This window comes from Dermacentor albipictus, chromosome 1 (genome assembly GCF_038994185.2).
Source record: "Dermacentor albipictus isolate Rhodes 1998 colony chromosome 1, USDA_Dalb.pri_finalv2, whole genome shotgun sequence".
Classification (NCBI taxonomy): Eukaryota; Metazoa; Arthropoda; class Arachnida; order Ixodida; family Ixodidae; genus Dermacentor; species Dermacentor albipictus.
In genome coordinates, this window is record NC_091821.1 from 343589681 (window position 1) to 343612312 (window position 22632).

General features: G+C 44.5%; 1 protein-coding gene across 10 annotated transcripts in view; it reads right to left on the bottom strand.

The window, feature by feature from the left end:
- LOC135909078 (gonadotropin-releasing hormone receptor-like) overlaps positions 1 to 22632 on the bottom strand; it is a 538207-nt gene that overhangs the window by 164342 nt on the left and 351233 nt on the right. For 2 of the 10 annotated variants that reach the window (XM_065440995.1, XM_070531754.1), the window contains exon 5: positions 5485 to 5587. The exons of the other annotated variants lie outside the window; for them this stretch is intronic. The gene's annotated coding sequence lies outside the window, so the exon portion shown is untranslated. The remainder of the gene's footprint in view (positions 1 to 5484; positions 5588 to 22632) is intronic. 10 annotated transcript variants of the gene reach the window in all.

Here is a 22632-nt window from a genome sequence, read left to right on the forward strand (position 1 = left end):
GACTTTCTTCGTTGTCCATTGTACTTGGACCAGCCTAAGATCTTCAGAATGTAATCGGCAATAACATAATATATGGGCTCCTTGTTGGAAAATAAACAAGTAGACAAACAAACGAAACAGTAAATACAGTGATCTGCTGGGAAACTGAAATTTCCTCTCAAACATCTGCCTTTTTCCCCGATAATTGTTTTACAGCGATCGCAAAAGAAAAATGAAGCGGCCTAGGAGAATGTTCTAAAGTATTATATATATATATATATATATATATATATATATATATATATATATATATATATATATATATATATATATATATATATATATATATATATATATATATATATATATATATATATATAACTTTTTTCACATCAAGAAGCCAGATTGAGGTGCAGGGAAATTACATTTCCTTCCTATTAAAATTCTAAGCCGTTGCCATGCTGACTTACGAAGAAGCCTGACTTTTTCAGTAAGCCACTTTGCGTTCCCTCTTGTCTCACCTCTATAAACTAAGCTCACGCGCCTAAAGTTGCCTGCACTATACAATAATTTACACCATTAAAAGTGAAAAAGGGTGTAAATGTGTCTATAACTCGCACCCATAGAGTGTGATTTATATAACTTACACCATAAGGGTGGGAGTTATATACACATTTACACCCTTTTCACATTTAAGGGTGTAAATTATTTTACAATGTATCGACCACTAATAAACACAGAATGCATGCGTTACATCAAGCTATGTAGCACGCAAAAAACCTGCTTACAGACGCATGAAAGGCAAAATGTACCCCCTGAACGAAGTCATCTGTACAATGTCTGCGCGGCCTTGGATACAGACAAGAAAAAACTCGGTAAGGTGTTCGCGACCCGAAATTGCCTGGAAATGTTAGTCATTGATTCTCGTACTGGCACGGTACACAATGTTCTTCTTTTAATAAGGATATTGTCACGAGAGTTCAGATATATTCTTGGGGTTTAATAAACCGCCGAGCAGCTGTCTCCTGAAAAACGTGTCCGTCGGGGCCGCCTCGCGAACAGGGAAGAGACACGCGGTCTTCTTTGTTCCTTTGAGCTCGACCCACTCTTGCCATCGGCCAACTACCTACATGTGGCATCATCCCCTCTTCCGAACAAAAGCATAGTCTCGGTGCTTTACAATGGGCGTAAGTAATAAAAACAAAAGAATGAAGGCAAATATAACACAACCCAGACAAAGCGAAAGCACAAAAACATTGGCAGTGGCTTAGCTCGGCTATGCAAGGATATACGAAGCCAAAGCTAAGGTACAGCATGGTTAGCCTTGGTTAATCTTGATTGCATGTCCAGGTTAGTCTCGTTGTCTAGCTATGTTGCGGCGTTACGCCAGTCGTTCGGCGTGCTGTTCGTCTGTTTCCTTGGTGATTCGTTTCCTCTTCATCTCGTTCCGATGTCGATTCCAGGCCTCCTACTGCTTATCAGAATTGTCGCCGTCCATACTGCCGCCTCAACTGTGGTGACGGCGCACGCGAGCTCTCCTTTTCAGTCCTACGACATGTTATCAGGCATGCGACGCAGCTGGCGAAGCGAGCCGACGCGAGCGCAACGACAAAGAACAAGGTGTGACGTCATACCAAACGGCGGCGGCGGAACTCCTGTCATCATCATCATCATCATCATCATCATCATCATCAGCCTGGTTACGCCCACTGCAGGGCAAAGGCTTCTCCCATACTTCTCCAACTACCCCGGTCATGTACTAATTGTGGCCATGTTGTCCCTGCAAATTTCTTAATCTCATGCGCCCTTCACTCGTCCCGTCGTTTAGCGCTGTTTTTATTGCTCGTACTCATGCGCCCACCTAACTTTCTGCCGACCCCTGCTACACTTCCCTTCCCTTGGAATCCAGTCCGTAACCATCGGTTCAGTATGTGCCACTAGGTGTGTGCCTATTCTTGACCAATACTCCAAAATGCGTATATCCCACTCTGACACAGTAACTAGAGAATCCCTCAATGGTGCTCGATATGTGTCGTACTTTTCGGTGCCATACACTTGCCGTCACGACCCTTCCCTCGACAAGCATCATACGTCGCCTCCATCCTTGTGACGTTGCTGCGTGTATGTCTCACATTGTGCATCCGACTTATCTGGTGCTTGCATTTCGACATAGCTTGTGATCGATGTAATGCATAGACACACACACACAAAAAAAAAGTTGAAAGACAACAAAGTTTTGAGCTGTGTATCAACAGCAACGGTTGCGTGAGAATACAAGCTACAGAGTTTCCCTCCCTTTCTTCCGTCCGTGCTTCCTTCCCTTCCATATTTTCCTCCTTTCCTTCCTTCCTCCCTTCTTTCGTGTCTCTGTTTTTTTTTTCCCCCTTGCTAGTTCCTTCTCTATTTCTTTCTCCGCTTTGCGAAACATACTTACTGAAACAAAAAAACTAATTTGGGACGGCTAACCATGTCGCGCACGTTCACTTCAGCGCCGAGGATTAAACCCGCCATGTTTTCCACGTTACGGCGTCGCGGTGTCGTTACGTCGCAGCGAGGTAATCGCCAGGTTCTCCTCTGGCGCCGCACGCGGCGGTCGAGATGCCGCCGTCGTCACGCTCGAAGCTGATTTCTCTCGGGTCAGCGGTCTCCACACGCGCGCTGAGCTTGGAGCCAGAAGTCGGTAGGTTGGTGACTGTAATTAGGCTGGGTCCACTGGTGAGCTCACGGTGGAACTCTGTCTAACCACGGACGCAGGAACCACGAAAGCGTGAATTCACGCGTTGGTTGTGACTCGTAATTTATATGGATGTAGACACGTGTACTTCTCCGACTTCTTCGTGCTAAGCTATATGCAGTTGTTACGCAATTACTTAGTTACGTAAGTCCCGAAACAGAGCAGACGGTGACAAGCCAGTGCACACACGCAAGCGCTAACTTCAACAACTTCGACTTCCGGTTTCCTGTCCTCGTCTGTCACTACCCTTAAACATTCCTAAGTACGGTGCATTGGATCATAAGGCACGGCGAAGTCAGGGGTTCTACATTACCTTCGACCACCTGGATTTCTTTAGCGTGTACCTAAGTATAAAATTAGTAGCTCTTTTTTTTCCTTTTTTTTTTCTTTTTTGCATTTCCTCTCATCAAAATGCGGTCACCTGGCCCGGGTATAGAAGCCGCAACATTGTGTTCGGCCGTAGAGCGCCATAGCCACATAGCCAGCGCGGTGGGTCAACTCCTATGCAAAAATGTTGTGGGTTTCTGGGGAAAGCAGTGATGGTATCAGGGAGCACAGTTGCGATGATGCGCCATATGCAGTGGCAACATGACGGGGGTACTGAGTAAATGAATAAATGAACTTTGAAAACACAATGTCGAACTGAAATATGCGCTGACTTGATCACTTTAAGGCTCAGGATCAAGCTGTTTCAATTTTGTTCCCGTTAGGGGAAACAAACTAAGATGATTCGTGAACCGGTTCATCACTGTGTATTTCACCCTCGACAAACTTTAAATCCAGAAGAATCACAAATGACATCCCTGGAATATGAGAGACGGAATTTGATATTTTAAGTGGTTTCAAGCGTGTAAATTTGATATTACTTGATACAATAAGTTATATCTTTCCAATAGTAATAAATTGAAATGCCTACCTCACTTTATATCACCTGAAGGTATCAGGCAGCATGTATGTGTTTACTGACCAGTTGCCTTCAACCCGCCCCCCCCTCAAAAAATAAAAAAAAAATCAGGTACTCGTGATGCCTGTGGCAGAAAGGATGTTCCATATCCGCCACCAAGGTTTGTGAGTCATGGCCCTGGCTAACACTCCAGGGTTAGTTCTAGTAGTAGGACATAAATACCCCAGAAAGTGGATGGGAAAACGGTGCCGCGGTAGCCCAGTTTGTAGAGCATCGCACGCATAATGCGAAGGCGTGGGATTGTCCCTCACCTGAGGCAAGTTTTTTTTTTTTTCATCTACTTTCAATTCCATTAGTTTATCATTTCCTTAATTCAATTTAAGTAGAAACTCCATTGAACGAAGTGATGACCACGCTCGAATTGTTTTGTTAAATCGGGAAGTTTGGATAATCGAGTAAAGAATTTTTTGGCTCTTGGAATTCTAAAAATTGTATAGTAGCGACTCCCAAAAGATACTGTGGCATTGTACTTGCCGCTAACCCACGCCTGCGAGTATAAAATGTCCGCGAAGGCGGCCCAGCTACCGCCACCCTAGCGCCATCCTGTACATCAGAACGCTAGCCAGTGATGAGTCCGTTGTTCCGCGCATGGGTTCGGCGTGCAGCCTCATCAAAATAAAGCTAGGGCCGTGAGTTGGGTGGCTAGATGTTTTAACGCGATAGCGCTAGAGTGCACGCTCGAAGGAAGACCCGTCTGCGTGAAAATTACAAAGAGCTCACTGCTCTTTTCTCTGATTTATTTCTGGAAAAGCTTCATTAAATCGGCTTTAATGCAAGCTTGTTTTGTTAATTCTGGTTTGTGACAACATTGAACCCTATGAGTACTTTCTAGGGAAGTGAACTTTCTTCGTTAGATAGGAAACTTCGTAATATCCGGTTTCAATGTATCAAGCTCTAAGTGTAGTAAGTGCAGGTTATTTCCGCTGTGTCCTTGGTGTCCTTGTTTGCTAGCTTCTTATGATATGATTAATAGAAATCTGCCCCCCCCCTCGCTTAACCCCCATTACTTCACTTTATGTATTTCAAGTTGAACACGTATACGTAAAAACTACAGCAACAAAGTTGACTGACATGTGTTATGGCTTTCGGGATTCAAAAAACGGCAGGCACTTCGAATAAGCTGTAAGCTACAGTGCTGCTTAGAAGAAAAGAAACACTCCCAGCCTCAACAAAGATCACAAGCAACGAATTAAAGAACGCATTTGCCGGCTTTGTACATGTTGCACAGAAGCCTTGCTAAAACCACCCGAATAGTGCTTAAGCGAAGCTGTACATGGCTGAGGTTCCATGCATTTGTATTTTCCGTCAACAAAAATTATCGTCATGACTGGCTCATTCCCTCGTAAGCGAGCAATAAATGCAATGGTGCTTAGCCCCGTAAGGCAGATGCTACAAGCATTCAGCAAAGTGCAGTGAGCAGTGCATACGTGCTTTGGAATCACGCAGACAACATGAAGAACAGCATACGTTTCAATGAAGACCAAGTTCAAAAAAAAAAACTTCCGAACCACATAATTGATGATAAGGCCTTATTGATAGCAACACGAAGCACGTAGCACTCCCCGTATACGTTTCCCGGTAAAGATTACTGTTGCGTAAACTGCCGTGGCGACGCCAGCTTTCGACGTGGGGTGTCTCGTCCCTTGCCTCTGGTACATAAAATAACAAGCCTAGCAACTGATTTCAATGTAGCTGCAGCACCGCTGTGGGCAGGGGCGAGCAGTGAAACTTGCGATTACTCCCATTCCTGCCATTACTCTAACATAGCACTACTACCATTACTCTAAAGCCATAAACCATTGCATACCACCCTCAGCGGCTTTGGTTGCCTTCAACAGCTTCGCTGGAAATCCACCTTCATACAATGGAATGGCTCATTCATGTTTTTGTAGCGTCCGGTCCTCGATCACCTGAAAATTCCAAATATTTAGAGCAATTAGTCCACCTAGTGCTAACCGGTTTGTGTTCGCGGGAACGTCTATGAGTTTTTGACTGGAAGCAAATAGACTAGGGATAATAAATTTGCTTCAATGTCTACAGGCGTATTACGAATGCACATTAGAACTTCAGATGTCTCTTTTTTTTGCATTTTTGTACTAAATTCTAAACAAAAACAGAGCAAGAAGGTACCCAAAGAGTGCTGTATTTTTGCCAGAATTGTGGCTGCACGTTAGCTGGAGTCGATGCTTTCATGTGACGTCACGCTGAAAGTTTACTGGCTTACTATGGCAGAAGTGCGTACCACGCGTGTTCATTTCTCGGTAGGTTATATGTAACACATTTCAGCATCCCTTACTTCGCATTCATCACGCCGCATAAAATGCCCTTGAACACAGGTACCCGAGGCCTTCGTAGTACTGTGTCTGATGCATCTGCTCTTCTCTGTTCATTTCAAGCGAGTTATAAGTAATATACATATGTATACAACTTGCAGCGTTTTTGTCAAACAGTGCCCTTGGTGCCAATGCGTCTTCTCCATTCAAACTGTGTAGGTTTCTTTTTGTTTTTCACATAAAATGGGTCCATGACCAATGGCACCTTTCATGAACTTCATCGTTACAGAGAGCATCCTGACTCCTGGCGTGATAGAAGCCTTAGAAGAAAACAAATGTTTGGAATGGAGAAAAAAATCATACATAAGCCATATCCTCGGTCGATCACTTTTCAGGGATACTTGCACTTTTTCATCACGTGGGGTCTGGTGTGACGCCACTCAGAGCGATTGGTCTTCCGCCATTAGCATTACCAACCTGCGCCCACTAGAAGTGGTATGTGGGAAAGTTATCAACCGAAAATTATCACTCCAACAGTGTTTCAGGCTCCCTTCAGATCTCACTCTCCAGGATTCAAAGTTTCAGACCATATCTACGGGTGGATAAGCTTGCACGAAGCTCTCTGCCTGTCTGCCTCTTCTGTTTATCGTAAAAGAAAGCCTTAAAAGCTAGAAATAGACTTTTTTCGGTGATTATGCCTCCGAAAACGTAATATAAAGTCTAAATGCATGTGAATGCTCAACCTTCCAGGAAATAGGCGCTAAACAACAGCGACAAGATAAATTAACTTTAACCACTGAGGCTTCGTAGGTTTATTTTATTCTTAATAACTTATTTTTTATTCATGGTTTTATTAGATTTTTCTATTCTTTTATGTGTTTTAAGAGTGACAGATATAAAGTAGCCGAGCTACGGCATGCATTCTCCTTTCGAAAGCAACCCTTTCATACCAGAAAACAGAACTTCTAGAGACTTTAAGATACATCGTTTCTGAATAAGCCAACACAGAAGGGCGCCCAGCCGGATGCCCAAGTGAACGCTTTCACAGACGTCGAAATTCGCCGGTTCTGCTTGAGTGCATGATAGCACTGAAATATAGAATCAGAATCTCTTCGCGGCATATCAGCAGAGCTCACAAGGAGCGCTGTTTTTTTCATTTGAGGATCGTTAATGACTGGCCGTGTTTCCAACTCTCCATTCACGGCAGCACGGCCCTCCCGCCCTCTTGGCGCGCACGTCCACTGACAAACACCTTAGCTGTTTCTGGTGGAGAAACGAGGGCCGCTTCATGAGGTGTAACATGGCTTTACAAACTTCTAACGCCGTTCATCAATTGCCCATTGTGCGGGTTTTCGCTCCATTGAAATATGAAACGTTTTTGCTTCAGTAACATACAAAACTATTGTTATGCGTCATTTTTTTTACTTTCGTTTCTGCATTTTCTCTTCAAGATGTTTTATGTGTAATGGAATATAAAGAAAGAGTCGGAAAAAGATCGACTTTCAATTTTCTAGAGGCTTCAGCGGGTCGTCGTTTCCCGAAACCATCAGTGGCCCCAGTAACCAAGAATACCATGAACCGCTGTGCAATCTGTACAATGATTACGACACTGAAGCTTATGCCCAGATGTGGCATTTTCGTCCCCACGAATGAAGGAACAAAGGAAAGGACAACCACACTGAGCAGTGTTCTTTTCACTTAAGCCTCGTCGCCGCTTCTTTAGGATCTTCAGAAGAGTAAAATTTTGGGCCAGTCGGTGATGCATATTTGAGTGCGGTGAAGCGCAAAATATGGGTACAAAGTAAGGCGAGACAGCGAGAACAAGCGTTATTACAGACAACTGGGAACGTTTATTGGGAAACTTTCGCTGCAGCAGCACAATGCGCGCATGCGCGCAAGACACACCGAACCGAGCAATTCAAAGAGCAGGCGCAAAAAAACAAGGCGATATGGCAAAAATTGCATGCAGTGCGTCCACAATCGCTTCGTGAAACGCGACAATTTCGAAGCATGTGTACGCTTTCAACTGCGCGCAACTGGCACGAGAGGTATAAGAAAACAAGGTGTGCGTTTGAAACGCGCTATGATCGCCTATTCGAATGGCTCGCTTAAGTGACGACGTATTCATCATAGGAGGCTTCCCGTTGTGTGAAGACGATGCCAACGCCGGTGCCACTCGCGTTGGTGCCAAGGTCGGCGGGCGCAGTAGGGTCGTAAGGTCGACGTCCAGGCGCAAGCACGATCGCCAACGTAGTTCGCAAGGGGAAGCTCGACCCGAAAGAGGCCGTTCCACTGCGGAACTTTTTGAATTCGCCGGCTCACGTCCGATAAACCTCTTTTTAACTAATATATGTGTATTGACTTCGTGACTATCAAAGTAAAGAAGTTTACTGAAAGTTAGAATTGATAAGTGCCGTAAAGAGGATTTAGTTGGAGCCGTTTCACGAACTTCCTAACAAAATAAATAAATAAATAAATAAATAAATAAATGTTTGCGAGCAGTGAAATAACAAGTATACCCAATGCGGCTTAGAACGACAGAAAGTTGATAGCGATTCACGTTTCACACAAAAACGGGTTGGAATGGACTACAAATCCATGTCTGCACACCAAACTTTTTCATACATGAATTTCCAATGCAGGCTATCCAGGAGAGACTGCTAGTGAGTGTAAACGTTACAAATTTACATTTGATAACCTGCAATATACCTTGTCTTGAAGCGTGTATTGTAGCGCGTGCTGCTTCTTACTTCTGATTTGTAGCAACCCACGTTTTCGAACGTTTACACGCAACACGCCCTATTGTTCACATCATATCGCAAATATAACGAAAATCGGCGTGAACTAACAATATGGCGGACAACATTTTCTGGAATATATTGTGCTTACTTGGAAAGAGTCTTACGAATATGACGTAAATGCTGCATCCATAAATTAATAATTTAGTAAAAGCTGCGTGCCATATGTTAGAAAGCTAACCAGGATTCCGTCAGAATCCCATTCCGCAAAGCACACATAATTTTTAAATATTTTTTCCAAAGACAACGAATACAAGCACCTTATCGCTACTACTTCGTTTTCTGCAAAATATGGAACGTTCCTATCATGAAAGCACGCATTCAATCATATTTCTTTTTTTTTCTCTCTCTCCCATTCTTTCTTTTATGTAGCACTGTGGTATAAACGTTTTGCTTTCGAGACATCAACAAAAGACAGACGAAGTTGCTTCGTGAGTCGTCACTGATAAGAAAGCTTAGTATAAGCAAGCATTCAGAGAACCAGCGTTTCAAAAGAAGCCATTGAAACTTCCTCTAGCAAAAAAGAAAACAAGCGAAATATCTGCCGAAAATATTATGTATGTGCAAATAAAAGGAACACGGGCAGCTGGTGTGGGCTCCTGGCAAAAGCACGTCTGCTTATCTGAAGCACGATGATGGCAACCTGCTATAAATAGGAATCTTTTCACTGTGTGTAAGGCTATGTAGACAAAAAGAAAAGAGCAAGTAAGAGAAGTCTTGAGAAGTTCCGCAAGTTGTACAATAGAAATGCGCCTGGACAGAATAAGTGTATGGCGGGATGCGCAAGCCCCATGTTTTACAAAGGACAATAGTCGAAAAAAAATACCACTTCACGTAAAGAACCGCAACGTTTTGGTCCTTCTCTATATTATTAGGTATACTTTTTAGATTTCCCGTTTCAGTGGGATCTGGAGACAAAGTCGCCAAAAGCAGTGAGGCCAGCCCCAACTTTTGATGGCCCTTCAAACCTTTAGTGGCTCTGAGTGTTTATCTGTTGGGGTAAAGCGTTTAGCGGCAACGCAAAGCTTCTAGCGCTATATTTACCTTGTCAAAGAGCAAAAGAACATACCAGTACGTTCTGGTTGCAAAACATTCCATGACATATCGTCACAACTGCTGTCGTTGGCTCTTCCGTTCTAGTATTGCACTAAAACGGCAACGCCTAGATCATTTGCGTACCATCTAAAACATCAATCACACATCGGTACTCGAATGCAGAATCTCTCTTTGAAACATGGACGAAGAGGAAGGAGCTGTCTTTGGAGTTTTCACAGGGCAGGTTAACTGCTTGTCGACGGACTGGGAATATAGTGAGCTGTGGACAAAGTGCAAAAAGTGCATGTAACCACGTTCGAAAGTGACTGCAGTAAGGAAGCAAAGTTGCGATTGACCGAGCATACTATAAAGCTTCATTCCGTGCTTTGAACTTTAGAGGCAAGCTGAAAGCGAAACGCTCTACAGTGCAGGGGTCTTCAAGCTCATACCCGCGGGCGGCATTTATTCTATGAAGGGTTTCCGATTGACCTGCCGCTATCGCTGCGCCGTTCTGATGTCCTAAGTGTAGCATGGTTTTGAGCAGCTTCAAGATTGTCAGAAGATCACTCCCATCCATGGAAATGTTACCATGTGGTCTGGAGAATGCCCTAAAAGAGGAAGCCAGTCACTTGTGAGAAATTGAGAAAAAGCGGATGCTGATAGTAGCCGCTGTTACTTATCGAGATAAATAAGTACACCAAGAAATTCCAGTGTAACATTAAGAACTGTAGCACATAGGGTGAAAGAAATCGGTAAATATAGTATCTGGAAGTCGGGAACCGAGAAAAAAAGAAAGAAATATATTGTTTACGCACTACCTAATGGAAATGGATGAAGTGACAGATGCACGCAGCACATAACAGCTAAATACCCGCACACTTAAGAATAAGCATACTAAAATACAACTTTGAGTTGAACAAACTGAAATGTGTAACAGCACGTGCAGGTAAAGCAACGTCTGTTCAGTCAAAGCACCAATGCTGCTGAAGCTGGCGGGTCCCTACAATCTGTTTTCCAGCACTGCCTAATCCATCACGTTGCATTCTGTACGAAATACGTGCAGATGTCTTGAGTTTTAAAACGTTTTGTTCCGGCTGGGAGAATTAGAATAGCATGGGTTTAAATATTTCCAGGATTTCCTTAAGGAAGTTGAAGCTAAAGTCCTGTATGTGAACCATTAAACTGCAGTACGATGACAGAGTTGCAAGACAGATCTAGGACTTTTCTTCAGTCTCAATAACAACAACAAAAAAAAAACTACACAGGCGTTAATTGCAAAAAATAACCGGCCTGAGCCGCTGCTGTCCGACAGAGAGTAGCTGAGAAACAGCGTTCTTCGTCGAATTGATACAAAGGAAAAGTTTCCTGAAAGCTGGTGACCTCAGCAGTGCTATATGACGCGCTTGCTACTTCGTATAGGTTGTGTGAGATGTCATGCAGAAATATGTTGTATGCAATGCGCACGGTATTAAGTATCTCCAAGTTGGTGTCAATCTGGAAATTCATTCCAAGTGGACAAGTCTTGCAATCTCACTGGCTTTTATTTATTACCTTAATGACTTCTGCTCGCGAAAAGTGAGGCTTTCGCACAGTTCGCATAGGTTCGACATGTGAATGAATTCTGGGGTTTTACGTGCCAAATCCACGATTCCATTATGAGGCACGCCGTAGTGGGGGACTCCGGCATTAATTTTGACCTCCAGGCAATAATTAATGTGCCCCCAATGCACTGGATACGGGCGTTCTTGCATTTCGCCCCCATGGAAACACAGGCGACACGGCCGGGATTTGATCCCGCGACCGCGTGCTTAGCAGCGCAACAACATAACCGCTGAGCCACCGCGGCGGGTTGGCTCGACGTGTCAGAAAAACATCGAAGAGTACAAGTCAGTCAAATATTTCGCTTTTGTAAACGTTTATTTTCTCTTTCTTTTCTCGTAGTAACAAGAGTACTGTTTCTTTTTTTTAGCCATTGTTCTCAGCCCTAGGCATTCACGCCTGCTTTTCTTCGCAAGGGAGTGAGTTTGTAGTGATGCAAGCGGCAGCCAGAGCGAACGAGCGCAAGGGCCCAACACGAGTACGTCTACATATTTCAGACAATAGAGTGGATATCGGCAAACACACAAAAAAGTAAGCCCACAGAAATGACAGTTTCTGAACAAAAGTTCGGTTTTGGAACGACTAAAATTGCAATACTACCGGCGTGATACAGAAGGCACTGCCCCATTCAGCTCGCAAATAATTAAAGCCTCCCTTTCAATGGCGAATAAGAGCCTTTTGTTGCTTTCTTTTATTCTGCAGCAGCGCATACGGTTTGTTTGCACAGTCGCTTTATAATGACGCGTGCATGGAGAGAGAGAGGTAGAGCCAGAGCTCTCTAATGATTCCTGATGAGGTTTGCCTAGTGGCAGGCCCAGCATGCTGCTCCAGATGAATAGGATGAACAAAAAAGCCTGTGTAGGGTTCCCGTGTGTACATGGGAACGTTGGCGCATGTCATCCAGAAAAGATTAGCAGCAGCAAGATGAGACAAATTAAAGAAAAACATGGAATGATGTGCTCACAAACCTTAGCGTGGTTTCCTGCGTGGTGATGCAGATTAATTCCATGGTCTTACACACACCAGTCAATGCATTTGTTTTTTATGCCTTTTTTCCGTTTTCTCTTGTTTAGCAAGGACGAGAGGGATGGCAAGGAAAATATGAGATGAGGCGCTTAAAAGCCTTCGCGTGGTTTGTTACGTGGCTAAAGCAAAGTCATTCCCATGGTCTAGATCACACTACTCAATGGAATTCTTTCTATGTACTTTTTTCTTTTCTCTTCTTTCAACTAGCACATGCAGATACGGTGACTTTCCAGGTAATATGAATGACAGGGTTGCCATTAACCACGTCGTCATTTCTTTATATATATTCTAAATGGAGAGAGAGAGAGAGAGAGAGCAAATGATAAAGGAAAGGTAGGGAGGTTAACCAGGACTGAGCCCGGTTGGCTAACCTACACTGGGGAAAGGGAAACGGGGACGGAAAGATTAAAAGAAGAAGAGAAAGTCCACTGGGGATATCGTTCGGTCACTCAGTCCGGATCACAGACGTTGACCCAGTCCAGTAGCCTTCAAATATCGCAGCAGAGCTTTTGTGGCCTTTTGTAGCTGCGATATGTGAGGCCATGGTCCCAAGATCTTCTTCAAGGTGAACGGTGTTCTATCTAGCTGATTGAGAGCTGTGCAGAGGTCATGTCTTTCGTTTTGAAAAGATGGGCAGTAGCACAGTAGATGTTCTATAGTTTCCTCCGCACCACAGGCATTACAGTCGGCGCTATCAGTCATTCCAATCAAAAATGTATATGCATTGGTGAATGCGACGCCCAAGCGTAAGCGGCACAGCATTCTTTCCTTATTTCGCAGAAGTCCTGGTAACAGCCGCAGTTGCATAGAGGGGTCGAGGGAATGCAATCGTTCTTGGGTGAATTCAGGGGTGTGCCACTTCTCTAATGTCAAACGGTGTGCTACCTTGCTTAGGTGTTGGGCTGCGTCGGTCCGCGATAAAGGTACAGACACCTTGTCTGTACCTTCCTAGCAGCCTTGTCAGCGAGGTCGTTGCCGGAGATACCACAATGGCCAGGCAGCCACTGAAACACGACGTCGTGTCCTTTCGTTATCATACGATGGTGCATTTCTCGTATCTCCGACACTAGTTGTTCACACGACCTATTCTAAATGGGCTTCTCGTATTACCATTGTTCCTAGTTAAGTGGCCATCTACTTCTTTCGTAAACTAGTTCGCAACTGTGTTTTCTCTGCTTTCCTCTTAGTATCTTAGGGTGCGGACAGACGAGTTGTTTCCGACTCTGTGGAAGACAGACTATACGTAGCGAGTAGGGGACGATATGTATTACCTCTTTTTTGAAAAGCAGGGTGGCATTGAGGTCCTTCCCGTGGCAACCATCAGCCTAATCCTTCCTTTTTCTCTTTTTATTCGTAGTGCCTGTCTCAGTGTATATAATTAATCAATCAATCAATCAATCAACGTTTATACTAAAGAATTAGAGTTCTTCCACTATGTGAAGATGGAAGACCAGCGAAGATGTTTAGCGCACGACACAGAGCTGACCCAGAATATTGAACAGAGGTACGTATTTATTGCACTAATCTGTGGTCATCGTGGCAATATAGGTGCGCACACACATTCGCATATCACCTCTGTTATTAAATGGGCCCGTCACGTAAGACAATGAATGGCTCATACCACCTTAAGCAATGGCTCATACTGCTCATGCCCCCGTAAACGCGCTTTGGTTTTGTTTGGTGCCTACGGATATGGCTCAACACACCATGGAAGATCGGCCATTAATTGGGTGGTAGTACGTAAATGTGACCTCCCCATTACGATGACAGAAGTGAAATTCTACGCTGGAATGATGAGCCCACAGGGGTATGTGTCATTGACCTTGGACCCTCGCTGCACTATCACCAGGATCAGCCCAAAAATTAATTTGTTTTTGTCAGCATCTCGGATACATCTTTTGTATACAAAGTTGTGGATACAACTTTGCTCCCCAGTATAGAGGTATTGTGTGGGGTGGAATCCATAAAGATAAAAGAGACAGGGAAATAAATTAGTTTGAAGCAGCCGCCATGCGACGGCGTCTCTCGATCAAGGCAATTACGTGGTGGGGGAGAGTTTCTCCAGCTACCTCTGTAATGCTGTAGAGTTTCAGTGTATTCCAGTGGTCCTGTCGGTACATCATCTGGGTTGGACAACTCTTCCAACTTGGAAACATTCGCTCACTAAATGAACAAGCATGGTGCCACCTTGCAAAGGCAAACATGAACACATCACATTCGATGACCGCAGTAACTCGCTATCAAAACGCTGGCGTGATGAAGCACGGCAGTAGTAGCGAGCGAAGTGACCTTCTTGCTGTCTATCGCTTGAACGCGAACTGAGCGGCGAGAACATAGCATGCACGAAGGTATGAGTCGTCTGCAAATCGCTTTCAAGATAGGGCGCGTGGCTGCTCAAAGTAAGCAGTTGCGGCAGGAGTAGAACGCCCCCCCCCCCCCGTTCCTCCTCCTCTCCCTCCCTCCCACTCAGCCTCCTCGTTTTCTCGCTTTGCGCGCGCGAGTTTGAGCAGCGATCGTCGGTTCACTTTGCGCGCGGTTGCGAAATACGAAGTTGCTGCCGGAGAACAACGCCGCCCCCGCTCCCTCCTTTCCTCCCTCCCATCCTCCCACGGCCTTTCGCACGACGGAGGACAACACGTTTTCTGTCAGTTTCCTCCCTTCAGTGCGCCAGACTGAGTCGCCCTATCGTCGGCTCCCCTCGCGCGCATTTACTCGCACATACAGCATACGCAGGCAAAAACCTGTAAAAACCACATACGCAAGCAAAAAGTACTGCATATTGGTTAAAGACCTGCTCCTCCTCTTCCTGTGTCGGAGCTGTGTAAATACAAGTGAGCTAACTACCCTTTCGACGCTTTGGGTATATCCTATGCAGTTCTCTGAAAAGCAACAAGCATTTCCGCTTTGCCTGCTCGTGCTTGCAACACGCCAGCGCAATAAAACCCACACCTCACTTCACAGTCTCCAACAAGGGGAAGATTATGCCAACAGTGGCCGAATGATCAGCATCTTTTTTTGAAATAATAGCTATTTGTTATTCACGCATTCATTTCCACGCAAGTGCTATGTAAATTCGTTGCTAGCGCGTATACACAGCATTGCATTCCGGCAGGTAAGCTCGTTTCTGTGAATGCGTTCCCATTCCCCTCTCTGCAGAGGCGTGCAAAAGTTATATCAGACCTCGCAGGATACAGATTCAAGGAAACGCCATCCTTTGGTCGATGGCTGTGGGATTTCTGTTGCTTACGAAAAGGTCGCGGTTGTGAATCACGGCCATCAAGGCTCCGCATTTTGATGCAGGCAGAACTCAAAAATGCGCATTTACTTAATATGCGCTAGCAGGCACCACAAATGGTCAAAACTAGCACGGAGCACATCACAAGTGTACATATGATCGTCCAAGCTAGGGTTGCTTCGTAGCAATAAGAATCAATAGGTCAATAAATCATTCAATTACGGTGAGTAATTAGCTGCCTTTTTTGGCGAACACAACGACAACAAATAAAACGAAGGGATCATACAAATGCCGGAAACAAAGTTTTGCGAATTAACCGAATAATACGTGACAAAGTGCCACTATGCTCTACATACTTGCGGAGAAACGCGTTCTACTACAAGGACATATCTCGCGGGGCGTTGTCCTATGCTTCTGATGAAACAATAACCCTCTCAGCGATACCATCATGCGTGGCTCCGGCGCATTTCTCGCGGGACAAGTCGTAATAAAGCGCGCAGTGCCCGTAGGGCTGTGCAGTAAAGCCACCCGACCGACTACTCTTATTTGTGTTCGTCGCGTCGCCTGAGCCTCTGTTGGTTACTGTAAAGCTTCGCACAGGCTGTGACGTAACTAGATACTATATATCTGTTAAGATATCCCTTAGACCTCCCCCGCCCCCTTCCTCCACCACTTCCACCGGTTCATTATTCTCGGACGCTCGTGTGCACCCAAGGTTCCGCGCATGTCGCCAGGGCAACACTTTCGTATGCGCCGCGATGCCTCTATAGTGTCTACGCGCCGGTTCCTTCAGCAAAGCAGGTAGAGAACGATGCAATTAAATGCCGGATATTACTGCAAGCATGAAGATTAGGCTGTACTTTTACTAAGTAGGTTTAGGCAGGCTTTCCCAAGATGCACAACTGTCTGAACTATGACTGCCAATACATCGCTAAAAAAAATTACCCTGCCACTCGCGCTTTGCTTTTTGGTTTAATTTGTTCACTGTCATCGCATATTTAATGCACAAGGGCAGCTGTGTCCTACCGTACACCATTTTGGCAGTGTGTACGGCCCTCCATATTTTAGGCAATATTGGGGAAAAACTTTGGCAAAGATTTCTTCGATAGGACTTGCAGGGTTCAATATTCATCGAAAAGATTTCTGTGCTTTCTAAAAAATATCGAATGCGGAACCGTATATTTAAATGAGTGCAGTAATTGAAACGATTCTGATACGATTAATCTAAAAAAAACATAGAAAAGCCAAGTCACATGCAAAGTATTAATTCTAGTAGGCGAGGACGTCATACACGTCTGGGTTATGGCTCTAATCGAGACTAGACAGACTAGACTAGACTAGCACTAACCAGAGACTCGACACTGACGGATTCACTAAACCACCAGGAAGTTCTGAGGCTCATCTCTTTTTAGCAAGACAAGTGGCTAGACATATGACGCGCCCCTCAATTTATGCAGACTAGAACCTGCAGCTCCGAGTGGGAGGTAGATAAGACCAAGAAGAACAAGGAAATTGTGGTGGAAAGAATAGAATGGGTTACTCAGACCTAAAGAAAAAAAGAAAGAGAGAAGGAAAAGCGAAGAAAGCAACAAGAAATGTTGGTGTCATTTTCAAGCATCATTTTGCGGTGACGTCTAAAGTGGAAGATAGCCCCCCCCCCCTTCACTTCAGAAAGACCAGCCTTCAAGAAAGACCAGAAAAATGATTTTGATTTGATATTGCGCAGTGACGTTCGAAAACTAGGAACATAACCTCCTGCATAATAAAGTGATCCTATATTGTAAAATCTTCTTTTTTTCTTCTTTTTTTCTTTTGCTTGGAACTTTCACATGATGTTTTGGTTCACTGATATCTACTCATGTTTTACTGTACAAATTTTTGGCTGGCGTACGTAGAGGGCACTTCTCTGTGTCTCTCCTCTTCCATGTTCCCCGGCTTCCTATTTTCTACCTTGTACGAGAAACAATGTGTATAGTAAGGCTAAGCACCGGCTTTCCCAGGAATCAATTATTTTGGATTCGCTCATGGTGTGACGTTCTCGTTTTGTTTTTATCGGTTTCCTGCTGCTTCGCGTTTTTGGTGTTACGTGTTACAATGAGCTCAACTTTTGTTATGAACTTTCTGATCTGTACGAATTCCCGGCAAATGTTCTGCGTCACCGCAGGCCACTTCACATTCTTCGACTTCCAGTGTAGTTTTTTTAATTGGAAGCGCTCAGCAGTAGTTAACGTAAACGTAACTATCGCATGAAACTCGCAACGGGATAAACATAGCTTTAAACAATAATTCATTTCCACCCTCGTTAAGCGTGATTTATGATGTCGTCATCTCTTAACCTACCCATAATTATTACACAAATCTTGTTCGTATGTTAGCCAGACGCGTATTTAACGTTCACTTGCTTGTTAGGTAGGAATCTGTAATTAAACTTGAAGCTGTAGGGACGTTTGTCCCTCGTCGGATTTATTTCCCGCGCCCGTCAGGCCCCGGGATTATGCACACACGTGTGACCCGGCTCGGAATTACACAGGCGATACGCGTTAACATAGACAAAAAGAAAAGCCTGTCTGGCCAGACGCGTTGTCGCCGCTTGACGACGCCCCGTCACGTATGCGCATTATACTCGTTGGGAGATTGGAGAAGCACGCGGTCATATAAAATAGAGCGCCAAAAAACGTATCGTCATTAAAGCAAGCATGCGTGACTTGTCATTCTCAATTCGCTTATAACGATAGTGCTTACTTGTTGAAGACATTTTAATGTGCACAGAGAAATCGGATATCTGCTGCATAGGGAAAATAAGACATTTAAAAAATTATAACGCGAAGCTTCCTTGACCGGTAATTTGAAAGGCAATTATGCGTTGGTACGAAACTGCGCAAACTGACAGAATAATAAGTAGGCAGGAGTCCAGAAAGCAAAAAAAAAAATGAATGGGCCGGCGGTAAAATAACTGCACTTATCCAAGATATCACAAGACCTAAGCGGAATTAAAGATGCTCTAGTAATTAACATTAATGACCGTGAGTCTAATGTGCATACATTTTCTTTTATAATGTTCTGACCACTTACGTAATAATCACTTAATTACCATAACCACATAATTAGGAGTAACAGAGTATGTGATAAAAATCCAGAATAAAAATACAACTGCTTCTAACTGTTGGCAAACTAGAAAGGTTTCAAGGCTCGCTGAAAAAATAAAAGCATAAAGCGAACGAATATATACAATAAAACCATTCAGTTATGTCGGAATCTGAGAAGCGAAGCTTTTATGAAGTGTTTAAACAAAGCCGTGCAACTTAGTACATTTTGGAAAACGTTTTCACCGTAGTGATCAGCTGCCTTCCAGTGAAAACAGCAAGACGCGAGACCCCCGCCTCGTGAGCCATGTGACCGCGCATTATACAGTCTCCGGGACTGGTCCCCATTTGCTATTCCACTGTAGGCTCGACGCGCCGACTAATGGGGCATGACCCTGCAGATAGGGCAAAAGTAAACTGCACTAATTACAATTTTAGTTTTGAAGTTGGCGCTCGTCCTGTCTTTCTTACTTGTGTCCTTCTTGCGCTATAAGACAGTCACGCAAAGTGCAATTCACTCGGCGAAAGACCGACCAAGCATGTGTGCGGAATCCCCAAACCCTAGAATAGTGGCCATGCAAACGAATGCTTTATTAAAGTAATTGTGCTCTTGATGAAGTATATTTATTGCAACGAGTATATTTTTGGTATAATTTGTTTTATCATTGCTTGATTCTGTAGAAAATAGGGCTAGGACCCAGAACTTCTGTATGGGCAGTAAAGATGGTAGCGCTGTCCTGCGTCTGATCTATTTGGCAAGACAGCAGGAGAGCAGCCACGGCCAGAAAATTCCGGGAGGGCTGGTAAAGAAAGCTTCACTTTAATAAAGGAGAAAATCCTCGAGGCAAACAAGGTCTACAACGCTTTCTGAAGCTCTGGCACATAGCTATTCCGTTTAGTGAAAGAGCAGATAATAACCGGTCCTTAGAGCGTTATCTTTCTTTTTTGCACGGCCGTGGTTGCTTAGTGGCTTCCGTGTTGCGCTGCTAAGCACGAGGTCACGGTATCAAGTCGCGGTCACGGCAGCGGCATTTCGATGGCGACAAAATGTAGGAACACCACGTACTTAGATTTAGGCGCACGTTAAAGAACCCCAGGGGGTCAAAATAAATCCAGTGTTTTCGTCTCCTTTTTTTTTTTCTTGCATGGCTGAAGTGGCAGCTACATCTCCTTAGGGAAGGGCACTTCATCTAAGGATCATCTAAGGATAATCACCAATGTGATCATTAGGCTCAGTGACCTGCAGTATGATGATGATGATGACAATGGTTATTCTGATGATGTTGAAAGCATGGCCCGTTGCTACCAAGGCCACTTGGTCAGCTCTAATAAGCGTTTTTTGTAACTCTATTTTGAAGGACCAGTCTGTCGTCATCGTCAGCGGTGCCCCTAAAGTGTTTCAGGAAGGCGACGTCTAAAGAGAAAATAACACATAAAAATAAGAAGAAGAGCAGCAGAGAATGTGTGCATTGCAAGCGTAAAGCCGGGCATAATTCCAGTCGCATATTCTAATCACTGGGTTCGCCCCGCCCAAGATTTATTACGAGCCCGGAGTTCTGGCGAAAGAGGGTGTGGCGGTAGTGCGGACAGCGCGACGAGTCGCTTTGTAATTCCGTCGTCCGCTCCCTGGTCGCGCTGCGAGCTGCCAGCGAAAAGGTTCGCCATAAGTCATCAAGGAAAGGCCACTCCAGCGCGGCCGCAGTCAGCATGACACCGCCAAGCAGTCGACGCACGTCTGGCCGAGTTAGATGGTCTGGCCACTTGGAACTCGAGAGCCGGGAAAGGGGACGCGTTTAAATATGTTCTTTTAACTACGAAAGGCCGACATCTTAGTCGCTAGAGAGGCGTTCTGCCTTATGGGAAACGGAAAAATAAAGTACAAGATATGGATGACGGCTAACAATGACGAATGGGAGCGAAACAAAATATATGCACAGTGCCGTTATGTCTTTCTGCCCGCATACCAGTGTTGCATTTAATGTTTTTTTTTTCTTTTGTCAATTTCTACAGTCTGAGACCTCTTGTACGATATGTTGCACGCAGCATTCAATGCCTTTCAATATATACTCAGAAGCAGTTATGTAAAATATTCATCTCGCATATGATGTCCGATGCAGCTTGAATTGTGTCATGTTCTTGCCAACAGCTTTCGAGAGAATTGAGATTAACTTCATCTAGACAATTACACTGTTGCAGATGACGAACAGTACGCGTCACGTCCGTGTGAGATACTGTGAGATGACAAGAAAATATTCGATGCAAAGCAAGCATGCCAGCTCACCACATGATGTTACATCATCATGGGTGCGTTTAAACAAGTAAGAACTGCTTTTACTATAACAAACATAAGATGGTTACGTTGTCCGCGCACGTAAGAACCGACTAAAAAGCCGATCATGTCCCTGGGTTGTGTTTAGGCCTCATGAGCTTATCACCCATTTATCCAAAGCGAAATTTTGCTGCTGTTGGCCTTTAAATGTAGTACTCGTCCCTGCCAACATGGCAATTGAAACTGTGTTTCGGTGCGATAGCGACAGGCTGTAATTGTGCGTATGTGCTCCCTTCTGTCTCTCTCTCTACTTTCCTTTCTCTTCACCTCTCCCGCTCCCCAGTGCAGGGTAACGATCCCTATTTTCTCTTCTCGATAACCTCCCCGCCTTTCCCCTTTCCTCTGTCTCTGTCTGGTTGTGTCCGGCTCCCTTTTACCGCAACAGCAGTTCGAAATTGGCTTTGCTACGTCCGTCCCTTCTTTTCGTAAAACCGACGACAACTGCGTCGACGTTAACTCGTCGTCTTAATCTTGTCGTCTTCATCGGGGCACCTCTTCACCTTGAGGTTGATCCTCGAAATAGGATAAAGAAAAAATTGTGGATCTCACGAGCTGTGGGTATCGGCTTAACCGTAGCTTTTATTGGTGTATGTGAAAAACGCTGTTCTTTTTTTATAGCAGCCATATGCAAGTATAGAGCACTCGAGCAGGTTGGACGCATTTTCATCTAGAAATGGTTCGCTCAACATTGCTTGTGGTGCTCGAACATACGGATCCCAGGCAACCGTCTCGATCTCTCAACGGCACGGTTTTGCTTGGTATTTCGCGTTCTATCTGAAATGCCAGCACGTGTGACACCCACCTGATCCATTGCTGGCAGAGGCCTGCACCAAAATGTGGAGAAAATCTTGCCCGCTCCAATCTGTCACAGGAATTCAACAGTATTTCGATGTCATTTGATCTGAGACATCACAGCTTCAAACAGTGATATCACTGTGTGGCAAACTTTTCTTCCTCCGGTGCGTCGCTAGCTTTGGACATGAGCGAGTAGTGGGGTACAGCTTAGGAGATGAGAAAGAGGAGTTAAAAGGTGGTGTAGATCAACTGAAGGGACAAAACGAATGGCATGTTAGAATTCCTCGAAATACTTATAATGTTCACACAATTTACAAAATATCTAGATTACTGATTATTCATACCTATAACATTAGACACTTTAAATACCATTTGCAATTTACTTATGTCATTTCACCCTAATTTATTCAAAAGGAATGCTAACAGTTCCTTCACCGCCCGATTTATGGCCTGTCCCCCAGATTGGGTTGCGCCATTTTACTACGGAACAAGAACAAGAACAAGTGAATGGACGTACAAATAAAACCCCTGTGCTCTTAACTATGCTTGCTGGTTCCACAGTTACTGGTGACCTGACTACGAATGCGACCTTCAATGGATCAAACCAAGACTTCAGACAACCTCAATTTCGCTCCTACAACCTCTGCAACCAGTCAGGTACCTTCTACGGGTGTTATAGGAGCTATAGCTACCATTACTTTACCACAGCTATGGCTCGCCGACCCCACGTTGTGGTTCATACACGCTGCCGCGTTATGGTTCATACCGTATGTAGCTCTACT